At 39.7% G+C, this 21,893-nt stretch overlaps 1 protein-coding gene across 9 annotated transcripts in view; it reads left to right on the top strand.

Moving 5' to 3' along the window:
- Positions 1–21,893, top strand: part of N6AMT1 (N-6 adenine-specific DNA methyltransferase 1) — a 319,675-nt gene that overhangs the window by 107,058 nt on the left and 190,724 nt on the right. For 2 of the 9 annotated variants that reach the window (XR_010125287.1, XR_010125290.1), the window contains exon 9: positions 4,007–4,151. The exons of 6 other annotated variants lie outside the window; for them this stretch is intronic. The gene's annotated coding sequence lies outside the window, so the exon portion shown is untranslated. Of the gene's footprint in view, positions 1–3,918; positions 4,152–21,893 lie in introns of all 9 variants that reach the window. One more of the 9 variants, XR_010125291.1, reaches the window with a different exon arrangement.

Raw genomic sequence — 21,893 nt, 5'->3', positions numbered from 1 at the left:
GAAGTCTACAAATTCTTCTTGATGCTGCCTGTCTTTGCTAGACTTTTCTCCCCATTCCTTGAATTAAAAAGGGACCCATTCCCCTTAAGAACTTAAGGGTTAAAACCTATAACTCCTCTGCAGGATCCTTTTCTGCCAATTCCTGTTAAAGGCCATTGCATATTTTGTCTTCCCTCTTTTTCTTACCCTCACCTCTACAATTTCCACCATTCTACTGAATCCTTTCCAATGACATTTTAACAGTCACGCCCTTCTTAATAAAATCCTCCATTTACTTCACTTTGCTCTCTATTTTCTCTTAAATAACAACTTGAAAGGGTTGTGTACACTTAGTTTCCATTTTCTTTTCTCTCACTCACCATTTATTTAATCTTTTATAATCTGGCTTCAGTATCCATCACTCCACTGAAACAACTCATGTTATTGTCAACAATGACCTTTTATGTCCTTAAATTCAGGTACCTTTTACTGTCTTTCTTGTTGAACTTCTCAGAAGAATTTGACATTGTTGGGGGAAGAAAAGCATTATTTTTTGACTTCCATGGAGCCTCATTCTGGGTGTTTCTTCTGACACTTGGATAGTTCTCCCTTTGTCTCTTTACATTCTTTCTATCAATCTCTCATTCATGGCTATGGCTAAAGCTTATGATTTACATAGCGATACTTTTACACATGTGTGTATATTTCAATATTTTATGTACACACACACACATTTTAAATTCTCCTCAGCTCAAGACCTGTATATCCATTTCTTTTCTGGACTTTTTTTTCCTGAATGTTCTGCAGGCATCTCAGTCTCAACAAGTTCAAACTCTTGACTCATCATTTCTTCTCTTCCTTCACTCTGTCTGCCTCCTCACCTGTACATCATTTCTAGAGCTCTCAATTTCAGTAAATGATCATCTCTAGAGCTTTCAATTTCTGTAAATGCCAATATCAGTCACCCATTTGCTCCAGCCATAAATCATGGCTTTGATTTTCCTAACCTCCAGAATAAAAGGGTGGCATAAGATTATCTCTAATGTTACTTTCATTTCTTCAAGTATGCAAAATATTAAATGAAAACCGAATAAAAGGAATTTGAGATGTGTTTTGCCTGAAGGGCCTCCTTCCTTATACTGTACATTTTCCCATTTTGAAGGAAAGTCCTTTCTTTCTGGAATATATTAGTTTCCACTTATAGGATTCTTTTCTGCCAGGTTTTCCTCATGAAATTATTAAAAACAAGATGGATCTAAATTTAGATGCATCTTGAAGATAAGTTGAGGAGATAATCTTTTCAAAATTAAGTAAATATTACAAAGATGCTCATCTTTTAATTGCTACATACTAATCAGGAATACATAATGTAGATTCGAAAGAAATAATACTTATGTATTCAAAAATAGATTTGAAATAGGAAAATATTTCTACTCTTAGTGACCTTGGTAAGGTTTTTATGAGATCATCATATCACTAGAGAGAAGGAATAAGAAATTTAATTTGCTAATTTAATTTACAATATTTCAAGGGAAGTCTGAATAGTTCTGTATATGGGTATTTCTTTTTTCTTTTTTTAGAAGCAGGGTTTTCCTTTGTCACCCAGACTGGAGTACAGTGGAATGATCATAGCTCATTGTAACCTCGAACTCCTGGGCTCAAGCGATCCACCTGTCTTAGCCTCTTGAGTAGCTGGGACTGCAGGCATGTGCCACCACACCCGGCTAATTTTTAAACTTTTTTGTGGAGACAGTGTCTCACCATGTTGCCTGGCCTGGTCTTGAACTCCTGGCCTCAGTGATCCTTCCACCTTGGCCCCCAGAATGCTGGGATTACAGGTGGAAGCCACCACACCCGGCTTTTATGGGCGTGTCTTAATATTGGTAACAGTTTTTAGTAGGTATGCTTGATTCTCCAGATATCCTGATAGTATGTTCCAGGAGAAGCCTGAGACATCTGAACTTAAAAACCAAATAGTCATAGGCCTCCAGATTTGGAGTGTATCTTAGAGATAACCTTGTCAATCTCGTTTATTTTGAAGATAAGATAACTGAGTTTGAGAAGTTAAGTAGTTTGCCCAAGCTCATACAACTTGTGAAAAGCCTAAACAGAACCAAAACCCATGTCTCTGGGTTTCCAGCCAGTGTTGCAGGTGTCAGAATTGCAAATGATAAGGAAAACTTGGGCTCTACTCTTAAATTGTGGCTTAGTTCCTCTGTGAAAATAAACTCACAGCTTCAGAAAGACTTGTACTGTTCTTGATATTTGCAAGCAGAATTCCAGCCACAAATTGCAGCTTGGGAGCAGTTTTCCTGCTATAGGACATCAAGTATCAGGCCATAAGAAAACAAAATCAAACTAGATTGGTGAGGTTCTGGCTTTCAAGTAGAAGCCATGGAGAATCTGATACAGAATACCAGTAGAACATTGCAGCTGGGATTTTCCCAGAGATGATCCTTGTCTTTGAATTAATCTTTGCAAATCTCTTCCCATGCATGGCTAGAGATCTTGGTCTGCATTATTTATGGGATCTCAGTGGCACATCGTGTATATTTAAAATGCAGTTACTAGGAGAGTACCTGTTTCTCTTGGAAACAAACTCTACTTGCCCGCTCAAGTCACATTCTAGGTCAATATTTTCTGTTAAACAATCTTTTCAATCTTTTAGATATTAAAAGAGAGAATCTTCTATTAATATGTTTCTACATTTGTTCATATGAAGTCAGTTCTGTGTCTTTACTGAGCTCTGTATTTCTAGTTGTTAAAGATGCCTAGTATGTATTAGGTGTTTAAATATCATTAGTTGGTAATGAGAATTGCCGAGTGAGAGAGTGTCAGGGAGTTTTGAAATGAAGTAAATACAGAAGATCCTGCTTTAATTAATTATTAGCTAGCTTGCCTGCAATCAGCCAAATCAGGCCAAATATTCAGTGCATTATTCACCTACTTGGACTGTGGTATTTGGTGTGGTCCCAATCTGAGACAATATTTGCATCAGAAAATGTTTTGTTCATATCCTGGCACCAGTGGAAACTCAAAATTAAGTCTAGAGTGGGAGAGGCACTAGAGCTACCTGTTCTAAGAGATTGAGGCTTGGGTCTCATGTAATTATTAAAATGAGCAAACTACTTCAAACAAACCAAAAGAACAAACTCGAAGCATTTTTTATTTGATAAAACTCATATGATTACATGTAATTTAATCAATCGTTATTGGATGCTAATTCCAGACACCCTATCAGTTTCCTCAGATGCAAAATGACTAACATGCTGTCTTTCCCACCGAAGGTACTTTAATTACTTTAATTAAAGAAGAAAGACAGAGACAAATACAATGTAGAGCAAAATGATTGTTACATATGCTTAGTGAATATAGAAGCAATATGGTTGGGAGCAGAGAAGCACATTTGGTTAATGCTGATGTGGGAGTCAGGAACAGATTAATGGAGGAATTGGTATCTGAATTAGATTTTGAGTGATAAGGAAAATTTTGAGAGAATGTGAAAGGGATAAAAGATATCCTAAGCTTAAAGAAATGAATGAGCAAAACTTGCCAAAATGCTATAATTTGAAAATACATTAAATGAGGCAATACTTATAACTTATTCCATATTTTTCTTTAATATGAAGCAATTAAGAGCATTCTAAGGTATAAATAACCTTTACCCAGAATGGGATAAAATGTGGAATGCTTTTCAGAGAAATGCATGTGAGCATTAATAAATCTTATGGCATTAAGACAGTATAATGAGCTGCCAAAACCAGCGACCAGCCAGGCAACACTTTAAACAAGTTGGTCTTGCTCTTATAATAATATTTTAAAGGCCAATTAAAATATTTTATTCACTTGATTGCATGCTTTCAAAGTTTACATGTGAGTCCTGTAATGTAAACAAAGATGTTCTCCACTAAAGTTGCCTTATCATTCTTTGACTTTTAGGACTTGCCCAACATAGGCATGATTGAAACAGGTTTTATTACTGAAGCCCATGGGATTTGTCTTCTGACTAATTAGGCTTTGATTTCAGAACCACAGACGATGCATTTTCTCCACATTGTCTCTTCTGTTCCTGCAAACCCCAGAGAACATGCTGTATGAGTGTGATGGAAATAATTTCACTTTCTCTGACTTATGATTAGTGAAGAGGATTTCAGGCTGGCATCAAGTTACAGGTTTGTTGTCTTCATTTTTTTTTTCTTTTAAGATTTCTCATAGAAATGGTATGTTCCAGGGTAACCACTCTCCTCACCCCTAGCCCCTTTCTTGGGACAGGATTCCAGGAAGCAGGGGTAGTGAGCGGGATTGGATGTGTAAGTGGCAGACGATTGGCTTGTTTGGTCACTGTTCCCAAAATAGTGTTCACAGAGCATTTTGTTCCAAGCAGGGTGCTATTTCTCAGGAGATTCTTTGAATGTCAGTTTTTCCTTCAGTCACACTCCCCTTGCTTCCTAAAAGGACCTTGGAAAGTCATAGTAAAAGATTAACCTAAAACAAGACTGTTAAAATGGACACAAAGAATTAAAATCCAAAGAGAAGAATGGGTAGGGGAGAGGAAAATATGCCAACTAAACCAAACCCCTAGAGCTGGTGTCTGGATCACAGCACTGTGGACATTTTGGAGTAGGCAATTCTTTGGGGGGGAGGGTGCATCTTGTGCATTATGGAATTTTTCACAGCACCCCTAGCCTGTACCCACTAGGTGCCAGTAGCAGTCCCCAGTTGTGACAACCAAACATGTCTCTGGCCATTGCCAAATGTCTCCTGGTCAGGGTGGTGGGAGAGGGATGCAAGTAACCTCTGGTTGAGAACATTTGACCTAGATTTAATATGAAAATATCTGACTTTATACTTCCAAATCATCTCTCCCTGAATCGTAACTCCAGAGAGTATAAATTCCAATATTGTAATATTAGTACTTGGCCATCATAAGTCCTGTTCACAGAGCACAGTGGTGACCTCAAACTGGGATTCAAACCTTGGCTTGCCACTTGCTATTTGTGTGGTCACTGTGTCTCAATATCCTTGCCTATAAAATGGGAGTAACAGTTGTTTGTGAGGATTAATTGATATAATGTTTCTGAAGCACTTATCACAGTGTCTGGCATGAAGTAACTGCTCTATAAATTCCAGTAAGTTGCGTGTGTGTGTGTGTGTGTGTTTTAATCTTATTTCTCCATCCAGAGTCATGGCTAGAATAAGGAAGAGAGACAGCATTTGGTACTGACTCACAGTGGAGAAAGAGGTGGAGAATTGTAGCATGATGCTACTCAGGAGATATTCTAAGAGGAGTCTGATCTAGGTGCTCAGTGTGTAGGTCAGTTTGATGCTGCTATGAGAGAATACCACAGACCAAGCAATTTATAACAAAGAAAAATGTGTTTGGCTCATGGTTCTGGAGGCTGGTAAGTCAAGGTGTCAGCATCTGGCAAGAGCCTTCTTGCTGTGTGATCTCATGGTGGAAGGTGAGAGCGAGTGAGAGAGAGAGAGCTGAACTTGCTTTTATAACAAGCCCACTCTTGAGATAATTAATTCACTCCTACAATAATGACATTAATCCATACATGATGACAGAGCCCTTGTGACTTAATCACCTCTCATTAGGCCCCACCTCCCAACACTGTTGCATTGGAGATTAAGTTTCTAACACATAAACTTTGGGGGACACATTCAAATGATAGCACTTGGAAAGGTCTCAGTATCATAAAGATACTGGACATATCCTTGGGAAGCCTCGTTCCCCATCCTCTTCCCTTCACTTGGAAACAAGTTGAATTGAATGGTAAGGAAAACCTAAGAAGAGCCCAGAGGGAAGAAAGTAAAGGGGCTTGATTACACTAGGTGGCCATGGGGTATAGAGAAGAGGAAAAATCCTAAAGGAAAGGGTTTCTTCCTACCAACTCTTAACATGGTGACCTGTTGAGGAGTCAGGATGTGGGTGAGGATTTGTGGGATGCACAAGAGTGGAGAAGCAATCCCCAAACTCTACTTCCTTGTGAAATCTTTTGAGAGATGGAAAACACAACTTACAAATTCAACGTCACAAAAGCCTTGCTTTAGGGAAGGCAAATAAAAATCATTTATTGATGGTACATTCTGCAGAAAAAATTCAGCTCTCAGACAGTAGCTACTATTGCCTTAGAAGTACTGCCCCACAATGCTGAGGGTGCTGGCTGATGACTTTGAGGCATTCAAATTGAATTATGATGTAATTCATTAGCCCAAAGGCAGGAAATGTCTAGTCAAAATGTGACCCTTGTAAGCAATTGATTCAGTGCAAACTATTGCTTACAAAGGAAGCCTATTTAGAAATTATTCAGAATAAGACAGCTTTAGAGTTAGAAAGCTTTGAATTCTTGTCCTGGGAACTGGACAGCTAAAACTTTCCAAGATAACCTAGATAACTTTAGTATGTGCAGGCTTTTCCATGTAGGACAAGAAAGCTTACACTTTGTAGATTTGGTTAAGAAAAATTTCAGTTCACTGGTTCCCTTTTGAGTCATTATAAGCAAGTGAGAGAGAAAAAGGGGCTCTGTTTCAATGGGAAATACTTAAATTCAAGGGGATTAAAATATCTATGATTATTTTGTATCAACCTCAAGAGAATCCACAACCTTACTTTAATAATATTCTAGAAAATTTACATCTGGAGTAGAAAAGACAACGAAGTCCAAATATGGGTCTTCCAGGGCATATATCTGCTGCTATTAGGAACCAAGTATCTGGATTCATTATGCTTTTCTGAAGGTTCTAGTAGGATCTTTGACGTTCATTTTTGGGGAGAAAACAAAGACCTCCCTTATGCTACTGAGCTGAGAGGTAAATTCCAAACCGTATAAGTTAGCTATCTGACAGCCCAGCACACAACTTTTGCAATAGAAAAAGTACTTACACATCATCTAGGGGTAATGCCAGAAGCTTCAGGGTAGAGATTGGGTCTTGTTTTGAAACCTGGGGGTCCCGGGTGGGCCTAAGATCCCTGACATCTGGAGAGATCTCCTGTCGGCTAGTAGACCAGTCAGGATCCTTGCCAGTTTGTAAAATTCAACCGGACCTCTGTTTGTTTGCCAGGGCTGCTATAACAAAATACCAACAGTCTAAGTGGCTTAAACAACACAAATTTATTTTTTCACAGTTCTGGAGGCTAGAAGTCCAAGATTAAGATGTTGGCTGGTTAGCTCTCTCCTGAGGTCTCTCTGCTTGGCTTGCAGATGGCCATATTCTTGCTGTGTCCTCACATAGCCTTTTCTCTGTGCATGCTCACCCCTGGTGTTTCTTCTTTGTATAAGGACAGGAGTCCTATTACGTTTGGGGCCCACCCTTATGACCTCATTTAATTTATTACCTTTTTAAAGATCCTGTGTCCAAATATAGTCACATCAGAGGTTAGGGCTTCAACATATGACTTTTAGGGGGTCAAAATTTAGTCCGTAACAGGACCTTAGAGCAATGACCTTCAATCCATCAAGAAACTGGAGGGAAAGGAACTCATCTCACATGACCATGAGATGCTCCATTAGTTGTACTCTAGAGGAGACTGACGAGGATCTGCCTCTTCCTTCTTGTCCCCTGTCTACGAGTGGGTGGTAGGCTGAACATGAGGAGAAGGGTACTTCTTGGATGGAAGTTGAGGAAAGGGAGAATATGGTCTGATTTCCTCTGAGTTGAGTGTGGCATGATGGAGATCTGAAATGAAAAGGAAGTGGTATTTCCATATGGGAACACTCACAGGAAATCCTTTATCTCTTTGGCCAATCCATGAAATAAGGTGAGCACAAACTGAGTGGACACTCTGCAAGTGGCTGGATGCTGCATGCTACACAGTAAGAATCCCCAGTATCCTGTGTCTGTGGTGGGGAAGAAGTAGAATGTACCCTTTGGACAGGCTTCAAGAGTTAGGTTAGGTAGAGGATGGCCTTTTGCTTCCACCAACCTCCAGTGGCCTCCATGGCATGATACGTGGCTCATAGAGGGAAGCCTAGGGTAAGAGAAGTGCATCCTGTTTGGGCAGAGGAATAACATCTCTGCTAGGAGACTACCTCTAGCTGTGAGAGGTCTCAGCCTCTCAGAGATACAATGAGAGAGAGAGACCCTCTTCTAACTCTTTTTCACATTTTCCCGACACCCTGATTCCTTGCTCCTCATCCGTAGAGGACGCATATGGACCCGAATAACTGACAATTACATTGGAGGCTGAAACAAAAAAAAGGGGGGTCGCTGGAGGGGCACATAGAAAAGCTAAAGGGACTGTGGGGTCCTGTGAGAGAAGAGTTCTCACAGGACTTGCCAGCCATGAGACAGGTGACTGCGAGAGGATGTCTCATGAGCCAATGTTAAAGAACCCATGATTGTAAAGGAGTTGGGCAGAATGAATTTATGGAAGGAAAGAAGTCACTCCTGAGACACCAACTACTGCCTACCCCAAGGCACATCAACTGTTATGTGTTAGATGGTATGACTTGACTATAGAGTAAGACCTGTTTCATATGCTCCTCTCAGCTCTGTGTGTGGTTACAACAGATTCCAGTAAAGTCATTTCATAATAAATTTTATAACTCCCTTCTTTCATTATCAAGGGTATTATGCCAGTTAGCATAATGTTGTTGCTCTTGCCAATTGTTTAACGACTACCCTTTATCAGATAGGTTTGTGTGCAGACTGGAGTCCTGAATTCTCCTGGGTCTTGGTCAGTGCCCTGTAGTCTCAATAATTTTTCAAGAACATAGTTCTTTTTTTTAAAATCTCATGCCCTTTTTGTTTCAAATCATAGCTCTTAATTTTTTTTTTAAATTTCAATAGTTTTTGGGGTGTGGTGCAGGTGGTTTTTGGTTACATGGTGTATTAGTCTGTTTTCATGCTGCTGAAAAAGACATACCCAAGACTGGCAATATACAAAAGAAAGAGGTTTAATTGGACTTACGGTTCCATGTGGCTGGGGAAGCCTCACAATCATGGTGGAAAGCAAGGAGGAGCAAGTCACATCTTACATGGATGGTGGCAGGCAAAGAGAGGAGCACTTGTGCAGGGGAACTCCCCTTTTTATAACCATCAGATCTCATGAGACTTATTCACTATCACAAGAACAGCACGGGAAAGACCTGGCCCCATGATTCAATTACCTCCCATCAGGTCCCTCCCACAACACATTGGAATTCAAGATGAGATTCGGGTGGGGTCACAGCCAAACCGTATCACTTGGATATGTTCTTTAGCAGTTACTTCTGAGATTTTAGTCCACCCATTACCCAAGCAGTGTACAGTATAACCAATACATAGTCTTTTATCCCTCATCCCCTCCCAACCTTCTCACCCCTGAGTCCCTAAAGTCTGTTATATTGTTCTTATGCCTTTGCGTCCTCATAGCTTAGCTCCCACTTATAAGTGAGAACATACAATATTTTCTTTTCTATTTCTGAGTTACTTAAGATAGTGGCCTCCAGCTCTATTCAAGTTGTTGCAAAAGACATTATTTCCTTCCTTTTTATGGCTGAATAGTATTCCATGGTGTATATATACCGTATTTTCTTTATCTATTCGTTGGTTGATGGGCATTTAGGTCGGTTCCATATCTTTGCAACTATGAACTGTGCTGCCTTAAACATGAGTGTGCATGTGTCTTTTTCATATAATGTCTTCTTTTCCTTTGGGTAGATAGCCGGTAGTGTGATTGCTGGATAAAATGATAGTTCTGCTTTTAGTTCTTTAAGGAATCTCCATACTGTTTTCCATAGTGGTTGAACTAATTTACATTTCCACCAGCAGTATAAAAGTGTTCCCTTTTCACCGTATCCATGCCAATATCTGTTGCTTTTTGACTTTTTAATTATGGCCATTCTTTTTTTTTAAAAAAAATTATTATACTTTAAGTTCTAGGGTACATGTCCACAATGTGCAGGTTTGTTACATGGGTATACAAGTGCCATGTTGGTTTGCTGCACCCATCAACTCATCATTTACATTAGGTATTTCTCCTAACACTATTCCACCCCTAGTCCTCCAACCCCCAACAGGCCCCAGTGTGTGATGTTCGCCTCCCTGTGTCCATGTGTTCTCATTGTTCAACTCCCGCTTATGAGTGAGAACATGCAGTGTTTGTTTTTCTGTCCTTGTGATACTTTGCTGAGAATGATGGTTTCCAGCTTCATCCATGTCCCTGCAAAGGACATGAACTCATTCTTTTTTATGGCTGCATAGTATTCCATGGTGTATATGTGAATTATGGCCATTCTTGTAGGAGTATGGTGGTATCCCATTGTGGTTTTAATTTGCATTTCCCTGTTGATTAATAATGTTGAACATTTGCAAATCATGGCCCTTTAGCTAGTCATTACTCACACTTGGCTTTCTGAAATTTCTCCTGAAGCTCAAGTGTGAGGGAAATGGAGCTCACGGCACCAAATATTTCCTGCTGTTTGGAGGTTGATTCTGACCTACAGGGGCACAGTAAGACTTGTCAAGTTATTCCTCATATCTGGCTATTATCAGGGTCTCTCTTATCACTCACCCAAGGAATTGTGTGTTGGTGGAAACCTTTTTGGCTGATTTGGTAGCCTGTATTTCAAAAAGGCAATGACAAATCCAATAATTTGCAAACCCCATGGTTTATTGGTTTAAAAGTATTCAATATAAATAGCAAAATTCTTAGGACTAAAAGCCAATAAGTCAATACAAGATTATAGTTAGCATATTATTTAGCTATTGCTGTGTAACAATATTAGCACACACTTAGTAGCTTAAAACAACACACATTTATCATCTCACCTTTAGCAGTTTAAACCAACACACAAAGTTTCTGTACATCAGGAGTTTGAGTGTACCATAGCTGGCTCTTCTAGTCCTTGGCTTCATGAGGCTGAAACCACAATGTTAAATGGAGCTGCAGTCTCACCTGAAACTCGATTGGGGAAGGATCTGCTTCCAAGCTCATGTGGTTGTTGGGAGAATTCAGTTCCTTGTGGCATGTTAGGTTGAGGGCCTCCATTTCTTGCTGGTTGTTAGCTGGAGGCTATTCTTTCTTCCCAACTTACCCACTTGGTCCCTCAGAGGCCATAAGGGTGAAACTTTCCTTGAAAGAAATACATCAGAATCTTATGTAATGTAATTACATATATTCTATCAACTTCATCATACTCAGTTGGTTAGAAGCAAGTCACAGGTCCTGCCCGCACTCAAGGGGAGAGAATCACACAAGAGATTAAATGCCAGTAGGATATTTTGAATATCAGGTGGATCAAGGGGACAATTTATAGTGTGCCTGACAGTTAGCAATACTGAAAAACTAGTCATACTCATGTCCAGAATTAGAAGTAAATGTAGCTGTCATTATACATTTATGATTTGCTGAAATACCTAGTGGAAGGAGGTGAAATAATCACAGTACCTGATTTCTGGCCACTGAGAGTGGTTGAGCCTGTCTCCCTCTCTTTCCTGACAGCTGCAGCCTTAAGTTATAAAAAAGGAGTTATCAATTTGCATCTGTGAGTTCTAGGAGGGGGCAATACTGGATAGGAAACGAGATGCCCTCGCTATTCTCTCCTGAAGATGCTGAGTGCAACTGATGGCCTGCCAAAGGGACATGCTTCTTTATCTTTTATAGGACTTTTGTGTTCTCTGTGTATATCCTGATAAGACATAAGTGTGCTAGAAGTAAAACAGGTTTCATTGTAGCTTTTTTTTTCTGTCTCCTATATTCCTTGTTTATTATAAGGGGCGTTCTTGTTATCGTCTTCTTTTGCTGATTTTTGGGCCTGTGTGGAAATATTTCTTGCTCAAATTCTCTCTTGTCTTAGCAGCTTCTGCCTCACTTTAAAATTTTTATTTAAACTCACTCTAGCCACTCGTTTCCACATAGCAAATATGAATGCACAACAACTTGCAGATACAGTTTGTCCTGCTGACACAACTCCCAGGCTTGGATATTAGACTACCTGCTGGGTATTTCTACTTGGCTATCTTAGGTTGGCTAAGTACCCAGTAACAGACTCTAAGATAAGGATTTGAGTGTAAATAGTTTATGTGGGAAGTGCTTCCAGGAAACAGCAGCAGGGAGTAGGGAGGTGAGTTAGGAAAAAAAGAGAAAACTATTAAAGAGTGTGATATTAAGTAGGTCACTGCTGTGTACAGCTGAGGTTTGATTCTGCCGGGGGAACACTATGCAACATGCTTCAGAGTTGTTGCGCCTGCTCCTATCCCAGGATGAGGAAGCTGGGGTTTTCAGTCACTGGTTGTGGACTGCTTCTAGGGATACATCAAGTCCCTAGTCTGCTCCATGTGGTCCATGTGGGCTACAATGGCCAGAGATCACCTCAGGAAGAGAGTAGATGGTGTTGGCAGTCAAACGAGTTGGTTTGGGAGCAACAATCACATCTGCTTAACTGTACCTTACTGTGTCTCCTGAAAAGAACATGGTCATACTCATCAGCTCATTCCCTTTTATGATGACATAGCTTCCCCTTTTAACACCTCTATCTGTCGAGCATTACCACACCTCCATCATTAGGCTTGAGTTTACTGGGTTATCCTCATTCTTCTGATAAGGCTGCTGAGGCTCAGAATGTTTAAGTGTGATATAGTTGAGATGTTCGTCCCCTCCAAATCTCATGTTGAAATGTGATTCACACTGTTGGAGGTGGGGCCTGGTGGGAAGTCACTGGATCATGGGGTCTGATCTCTCATGCATGGCTTAGCACCATGCCCTTGGTGATGAGTGAGTTCATGCAAGAGCTGATTGTTTAAAAGAGCCTGACCCCCTCCTCTTGCTCTCTCTCTTGCTTCCTCTCTCACCATATGACATGCTTGCTCCTGCTTCATCTTCCATCATAAGTAAAAGCTCTCTGAGGCCTCACCAGAAGTGAGAAGATGCCAGTACCATGCTTGTACAGCATGCAGAACCATAAGCCAATTAAACCTCTTTTCTTTATAAATTACCCAGCCTCAGGTATTTCTTTATAGCAAAACGATGGACTAATACAGACTGACTTACCCAATGTCCCATGACTAGTAAATGACAGAGTTTTGCACTACTCTACATAGCAAGGGTGTCCCATTGGTGGAAAAGGGCTGAAGCAGCTTTGTGTGCAGAAGCTTTTACCTTGTGAAGTCAGATGATCTAACCTGAGGCAATAGGAGTCACAGTTCAGTGCCATTTTTCTCTGGGCTTCCTGTTTCTGAATTTCCTGTTTCCCCTAAGCTGAAATTGGTTCACTAGCTCTCTGTAGTTACATAGATAATTTAATAAGCCTACTGAATCTTTGTCCTGTGTCTTAGTCCATTCTCTTTTGGTGTAACACCATATGACGGATGGAGTAATTGATAAAGAAAAGAAGTTTATTCAGCTCACAGTTCTAAAGGCTGGGAAGAGCATGGCACCTGCACTTGGTGAAGGCCTTCATGCTGCATCATAACATGGTAGAAGGGGAAAGATGAAGAAAAACAGAGCCAAGGGAATTTGCTTTTAAAACAAAGCGACTCCTGCAATAACAGACCCACTGCAGTGATAGCAACATTATTCCACTACTCCTTTCATGAGGGCAAAGAGATTAGGTTTCCAACACATGAACTTTTGTGGGGCACATTAAAACCATTGCAGCTTGCTACCAATTCCATTTAGTTCTGGAACACTAGTCAAAGTACATACTCTCTCTGGAGTTAATTTTTCACATTCAGTGATTTTTGGTGACCCTTTCAACCCCAACAATGTGAGACAGGTGAGAGAGGCCTTGCTTTTTATAGTGGGCTGGATATAAATAAATAAGGTGAGACTCAGCTTTATTTGTTTTTAATGTAGACCATGGTTTGGATAACCTTCATATGTCAAGCAGAAAATATTGTAGACATTTAAAAAATATCCATGGGTATGTTCTTTGTTTCCTTGTGCAAGCCTTTAAAGGATTACAGGAATAGCAAGTGATGTGGGTAACTTGGGCCAATAATGGTATTAATAAATGCTGTGAAACATAATGTGCTAGAGATAGCATCTCCAGGAGTCAACACCCAGGCGGCATTCCTCTCTACTTGTGTGAATTTCTGCAGGTTGTCAGCAATCTGAGGGCAACATCTTTTCTTAAGGAAAGCTAAGATATTCAGATTTACCCCAGAGTGAGTATCAAATTATCTGTGGGTGTAAGGAATACACAATGGTAGAGATTTTATTCCTAATGAGCAGAGACTGGAAACACATTTGGAAGTATATCATGATGTTTCTTTTCCTACCTCAGTCTAGTGATCTCATTGGGTTGAATTCTCTGTGGTTTGGCTTCAGACTCTTTTCATTCCAATCTTCATCTTTTCAATTTGCTGCCCCATTTTATGGTCTACATCTTTCCTTCAAAGATCCTGCTGCTTTTCATCTTCTTGATGCCTCATCATTTATTCAACCTGTTGTGTGCCTTCTCTGTGTCTTCCCTCCATTTCATTTTATAAGGCATTTTAGTGCATTGTATGTGGCAAATGGGGGAGGAGACAGAATGAAGAGAGACCAGTAACCCTTCCCAGGCCAGTTTATACAGTTTTTCTAAGGCTTCCCATATATTTAATACTAAATTGAAAAAAAAAAACCTTTGTAGAGCAGATAGAGAAACTGAGACACCAAGTGAAGAAAGGACTCAGTCTGAGTTATGTGACACGGGTAACCAAGGGAATAAACTTCAGGTCATCCGATTTTTACTATAATCTGTGATACAATGAGATGCCTCCTTTCTCTACAGCAGGGTTGGCAAATTTTGACTCATGGGCCAAATCCTGCTCAACACAAGTCCTTGCAATTAAAAATACTTTTAATATTAATTTTTTGGCTTTACTTTTAAAAATTTTGGATAATTTCTTACAGAAAAGTTTTTAAATAGTGCAAAATAATGAAATAAACACATGCATATATGTTTTTTTCGCTGAATTGTTAAAGAGTAAGTTGCAAATATGGTGCCCATTTATACCTAAATTCTTTAGGGTCCATTTCTTATGAACTGATTCTTGAAGGACATAGATGATTCAGAAAACCTCAGTCAATAAGTTTCAGCTAATTTATATTTGTTGAACATCACATTTTTCAAAAATAATCATATACTGGGCCATAAAAGAAGTCCCCTCAGAACAAAGCAAACAGTAATAAAATCACTGGAATTATTTTTTCTGATTATATATAATTTAAGGTGAAAATAAGTAGTAACATAAACTCAATAATAAATGAATAGATCTATGACAAAAGGTAAATCTGTATATGTTTGAAAGGGAAAGACCGGATTATCCCCGAATAAAGTAGAAAGAAACAATAAACACACAGTAGAAATTATTGAAATAGAAAACAAATGCAAAACAGAATGAAGACCAAATGTTGGCTTTGTCAGAACATTGTTAATTCAGTGTATATCTGGCAAGATTGGACTTTGATCAAAAACACAAATTACCCATGTCAAAAATGAAGGGGCCATCATAAGATGGGACAGTCTACAAAATAAATGACTATCCTCTAAAAATATCAATGTCATAAATATAAAGAATGATACGGAAAGTGTTCAAGATTAAAGGGAACCAAAGAGTTATGTTGAGTTAATGCTATATGTGATATTGGATATTATTTTGTAACTAATGGATACAGTCAAAACAATTTACAAAATATACAGAAAGTCTGTAATCTGTATAAAAGGTTTTTTTCCAGTGTTAATGTCCTTGGTACCTGGGTTATGCAATTAAATTTTTAACAGAATACAGACATAACTGTTTAGGTATTGTCTGTGTCTGCTTTCACATTGTCACTGCAGCAAAGATCACATGTGCCACAAAGCCTAAAATTTTACTCTATAGCCATTTATGGAAAAAGTTTGTTGAATCTTGAAAGTGATGAAGGCCTTGATATAGCATGGGCTTGATATTCCTGATAATTGACTCTAGAAATATGCTGCAAAGCCTAATTGAAACTTTCAGAGATCACCAAAAACCTCATCCATCTACAGGGATTTCCTTTTCCATCATCCTTCTCACCCTGAGAGTTGGGAGTTGTTATTGCACCCTCTTCTTCACAGTCAAGACAGAAGCAGTAAGATGCCTTGGACAATTGCTGCATTGTGAGATTTTATACATTTGGTGTGGTAGTTTGTACTGTAAGGAAAGAAGTCCGGAAAGAAGTCCAGAAAATATCCCACAAGTGATGGAAATTCAGTCCTTGTTCAGTTTTAGTGCAGGACACAGATCCCAGGCAGGACCACTTACATAATTTGTGATGTTCAGTGTGTAGTAGACTGTTTTGACACTGCTGATAAAGACATATCCAAGACTGGGTAATTTATAAAGAAAAAGAGGTTTAAGGGACTCACAGTTCCACATGGCTGGGGAGGCCTCACAATCATGGTGGAAGGTGAAAGGCATGTCCTACATGGTGGCAGACAAGAGAGAATGAAAGGCAAGTAAAAGAGGAAATCCCTTACAAAACCATTAGATCTCATGAGACTTATTCACTATCTTTAGAACAGTGTGGGGGAAACTGCCCCATGATTCAGTTATCTCCTATTGGGTCCTTTCCACAACATGTGAGAATTATGGGAGCTACAATTCAAGATGAGATTCCACCCCTGGCCCCTCCCAAATCTCATGTCCTCACATTTCAAAATCAATCATGCCTTCTCAACAGTCCCACCAAGTCTTAACTAATTTTAGCATTAACTCAAAAGTCCACAGTCCAAAGTCATACCAAAGACAAGGCAAGTCCCTTCTGCCTATGAGCCTGTAAAATCAAAAGCAAGTTAGTTACATTTTAGAGACAGTGGGGGTACAGGCATTGGGAAATACAGCTGTTCCAAATGGGAGAAATTGGCCAAAACAAAGGGAATACAGGCCCCATGCAAGTCTGAAATCCAGTGGGGCAGTCAAATCTTAAAGCTCCAAAATGAGCTCCTTTGATTCCATGTCTCACATCCAGGTCACACTGATGCAAGAGGTGGGCTCCCATGCCCTTGGGCACAGTGCAAGATGAAAATGCTGGGATCTTGCTAATAAACTGTCAAGAATTTTAAGATGGTAGCAGCTGAGCATTAAACCAAGTGCAGGACCCACTGGAGCACAGAGCCTTGTGCAAATGCACAGATTGCATGCCCAGAAAGCTGGCCCTGATCCTAGGACTTTGGAGCTCAAAGGGACATCAGAGGGCACCTCTCCATTTATTGTGACAATTGCATTTTGAAAACCAGCTATGCCAGGCTACTCAGCTGACTACCAGGAGTGAGAGTGCAGCAGACATTGGTAGCCCTGGAGAGGGGCCGCAGCAGGTGTACATACTTCTCTAACTTGGAATGAATTGCTGGATTGTGTACTTTCTGGATCTAAAAAGCCTATCTGGATCCACAAATCACTGAGCTCCAGCCTATTCACCAGCTTCCCCTGGTACCTGGAAGTTATTTTTAGGTAACCTGTCATGGGGAGGTTTGACATGTTATTTTCATGCCCGAGGGCTGGGTTTCATGGGAAGTGTTCCAAAGAATTTAATACAATGCAACACACATATTATTAAGGGCACGTTGGTTTTATTCTTGTTGCCTTACTATTAAGACTTTCTCTTCTTAGTCCTCTTCTGCTTGTTGCCCTTCCTAACTTAGTTTTCTCCAACTTCATAGTTCTCTCTTGTGCCAGTTGCTGAGCTCCTCACTGCCACACGGATTTCTTTTCCCTCATCTGCTGCCAACTCTCTGGTTCTCTGCGATGGATGAGTTACTGTTGTGACCAACGTCCTTTTTGTCTTTTCCAGATTCCTTTCTGCTTTTACTCCTTTGCTATGATCATATTTGCCTCTTAATTTCTAGTTCTTAAATCCAAAAATTGACTTTCTCTTTCTGTCCCGCCCAACCTGATTGCACAGAGCAACTCATTCTTAATCATGGCTCCTGCCTTTCTTGTTCTGTTGTTTTCTTGGCCTCCTATTCAGTCTTCCATCTACACTAGAATACTAAGGTGTTAGGAAATAACTGACCAGCTAGTCTGTATGCCTTAGCTCCTTCATTTTTTGTCTTAGGACCACAATCTAGCTGTATTTAATCTTCCTTCTTAGAATCTTACTTAGTTTATTTGTCCAACTCTTCCATATGGCTAAGAGGAAAATCATCCGTTATACATCCTCTGCCCCTAAAGTAAAAAGAATTACTGAGAATGCATATTTAAAATGAATCTCAAAGTGAATTTTCATTTATAATAAACAATTAAAAGCAATTGAGATCTTTACTCAGTTTACTGAGAAAATGATGGAATGGAGAAATTCATTCATAATGCATAGCCTTATCTGCTGTATTTCCTCTGGTTGCAGTCTCTCTCTTATACCCAGGAAAAGCTCCTGAACAAACTCTGTTTCTGCTGTCCCAGAATGCCCTCCTCACACTCCTTCATGGAAACCCCCTCTGGGCCTTACACCTACGCTTATCCTAGTCAATACTGTTGTCCACTGTCTTGTCCTGAGGCACCTGACCAACTCAGTTCTTTCTTCTGGCCCTGCAGTCACTAGGGAATTCTCTGTTTTGTTGTATCTGCTGTCGATTGTTGTGTAGCAAACTACCCTGCAACTTCTCATCTGCAGACAACAGTGATTTAACAACAACAAATTTAAACAACAAATTTAAATTAAACAATTTAAAACTAACACATCTGTATTTGGGCAGGGGAGTTCCTTTGTTGTCTTCACTTGGGCTCACTCATGCAGCTGCATCTGTCCAGAGGGTCCGCTGGGATCTCGGCTGCTGCTGTCATTGATTCTGTTCAGCAGATGGAGGAATGGGGCAGGCAGGAATGAGAAAATCTAACATATATTTCTTTAAGGAAACAAACTAAAATTTGTTTCCCTTTCGTCTTTTCCTCCATTCTGCTCCCATGGTATGAAATATTCTTATAAATACATAAAAATGTGCCAACTGGTTTTATTATTTAAAAAATTTAACCATAATTGGATTCTCTTCATTCCTGTCATTTAGTTTGAATCACTTACATGATACCTGAATTAAGCATGGATGACACCTTATAAATAGATCGACTTAGAGTGTGCTGGCATAATTTGATATTCGTAATACTGTATGGTATAGCATCTTTACTATAGAAAATATTTAATAGACATTTGCTGAATAAATTAATGCAAGAATAGCAGTATGTGTAGTGGAGTTCAAAGCAATACTGACTATCCAGGCTATTCCATGTACAACATGATGAAACTAAAATATTGTATTTGCAATGAATGATAGAACAAAAGTTATTAAGTGAATTATTTACCATAAGTAGAAAATAGCATTGATTACATCAATCTTCGACACCCTTCTTGAGAAAAAGCTATCTAAGTCAGAACATTGTCTATATGCTGAAGGAGACTTATGAATAGTTTTACATGATATTACTATTGGAAGTTTTGGTTTCTTATGTTAATTTCATGTCAAAATGTAAAAATTCTCCTTTCTTATTTATAGCAGATGAACCATTAGTACTATTGTTTTACCCTAGAAGGACAAAGTGTTTGGGAATCAAGAGGCCTTGGTTTGTAGACCCGTTCTTTCACTTACTAGCTAAACTCTCTGGCAAAAGGCACTTGTCTTCTCTGTAAATTGTGATAAGTGATATCTATCTCACAAGGTTGTTTGGAGAATCAAGTGAAATGGTACATATTTAATGTGTTTTATAATACAAGGTGAGACTCAAATAGGAGCTAAAGAATAAAATAAATTTTTGGTTTATTGTTGGAATGGATGGAGATTTTCCTGAGATCATATTCTACATGGAATGAAGTAGAGAGTGAAGTGTGAAAAAAGGCTGCCTGAAGTGACAGTAAATGGCTACAGGGTGCGGAAAGACAGAAAAACTGGGCACATGGTATGTGCATGATCTGCCTCTGTAGGAAGGTGCAGTGAGGAAGAGATTGGAAGTTAAACCACTAAGTGGTTTAGCCACCAGTGGGCTGTTGGCTAAGGTTGGTTGGTTGTGACATTAGGTGGCCCCAGGGTAGACAGATGCATAGTTCATAGGGAATGCATGATTGAACAACTCACCTGTTGCTCAGAAAAACAAAGTGTATCTATGGCCACTGGTAATGAACCAAATGCCAGAACTGGCCTTGTGTCTGTCTTCTTGAGTTATGGAGTTATGGAGAACACTCATGAAAACTGTGCCGATGATCAGAAGTTACTTGACTTCAGCTGCTACAATTCTGGCCTTAGAAATGTGAAAATTGGGCTCACACATGTATTTTAATGTTTGGTTCAATATACCTTTTGTGCTAGAATATATCCTTTATTTCTAGCTCTTCTCTTCTTCGTGCATATAGGTATAAGGGTATATGCATATAGGCATCTGGGTATAAGAGAGAGACTGCAATCCGTCAGTAGACTGACCAGTCCTGTTCTCTCACACACAGAAATGGCGTTGCTCTTATTTCTCTCTTATTAGGCATTTCTCAGGCACAATTTTCATCGCCTCATACCTGTGTAGACAGTGAGCACTGAGTAACTGTTTGTTGAATGGCTATGCAGTAGCGCCTGGCTGGCTCTATCTGGTAGTGTCATAACTTGGCAATTAGTCTTCCTGACAATTGCTAGACAATTATTCTTTAAGTATCAATTTACAGGTAAACATAAAGGTGATTCCTGAGCAAGCCTTCCAGATCACTTACCACAGAAGATAGACATCACACCTCTTGTATTTACTCCCACAAACTCTATGGTAGAAACATAAATTGCAGCTTCTTGGTCAATCTGTAATGAGAGGGAGATACCTAAACTAAAAGCCGGGACAAAGAGTACATCAGTTGCTGAAAAAGGAAGAATTGCTATAAGGTGGCGTGCCTAGAGTGTGTTTGTGTGTACATGTATGTGGTGGACACACATGTTTTTAACATGTTCAACAAATGAGGATTAAGCCTTGCCTCCCTCTGGCCTAATTTATCACTCTTGTGGCTTTGGCAGTTTCACAGAAATGATACCCTTCCTTTTGTTTAGAGTCTACCGCACTGTAGTGCATTTTCTAGGTGCCATTAGCCTTCTCATTTTGAAAAAATCCTGTCCCTGGTGATGATGAAGACCTCTGAAGACCTCACACGAATTCTTCTACTGCCCTGGACTTCCCATCTCTGCACACACCCATGCTGCTCCCTCTGCCTAGAGCACTCCTCAGCTCTGCTTGGCCAACTCTGTTTACTCTGAAAGGCCCACATCAAAATGCCACAACCCTCAAGAAGCCTTTGCCAGTCCTTAGCAGAAAATTAATTCCTCCCTTGTCCCTTTCTCCCTAGCTCTTGTTTCTTGCCTCTTCTAAAGCCTGGATCATGGTTTGCCTTGCCCAGAGCAGCTCATTCTCAGGAAAGGTTTTAACGCTTTTCTTATTGCAGGCACATTAAAAATAAGAACAGTTATTTATTTGACCTTATGGTCGCTGTTAAGCCCAACAAAGGGCCTTGTTTTTAATAGGCTCTCAATAATTATTTGTTAAATAAATTATATTACATTTTATAAATGTTTACAAAGGAGAGATCATTGCCTTACTTGGTTTACAAAAAAAAAATTCTGTTGAGATAAAAATAGACAAACAACAAGAATTTAAGCTGAAGGGTTACTTCTTACACAATGAGGTTGTGTCGTTTTGGATATTTGGAACGCCTCTCAGAATTTCCGCTTCCTAAAGAGCCTGCTGCTCTAGCATTTTGCCCACATGCTAAAAGGCATCAGAATAGATTTTGATAAAACAGAATATTTTTAGGCATTGTAATCAGCCTTGCTCTGCCAAATTCCTGGCCTTTGGTATGTGCTGCTGAGTAATGTCAGACGCTCACACATACACACACTGACATTTACAAGGCACGAGGTAGGCTCCGCCAAGTTCAGAACAAAGCCCCCCTGTTGATTGGTTCACCAGAACTTCCTCAGATGCATTTATTGTTTGCTACTGGAGGAACTGACAGTCTGCTGGTACCG

The sequence above is a fragment of the Pongo pygmaeus genome, chromosome 22, assembly GCF_028885625.2.
Source record: "Pongo pygmaeus isolate AG05252 chromosome 22, NHGRI_mPonPyg2-v2.0_pri, whole genome shotgun sequence".
NCBI classification, from domain to species: domain Eukaryota; kingdom Metazoa; phylum Chordata; class Mammalia; order Primates; family Hominidae; genus Pongo; species Pongo pygmaeus.
The sequence above is the reverse complement of the archived record's forward strand: the minus strand, read 5'-3'. Positions and strand labels throughout refer to the sequence as shown.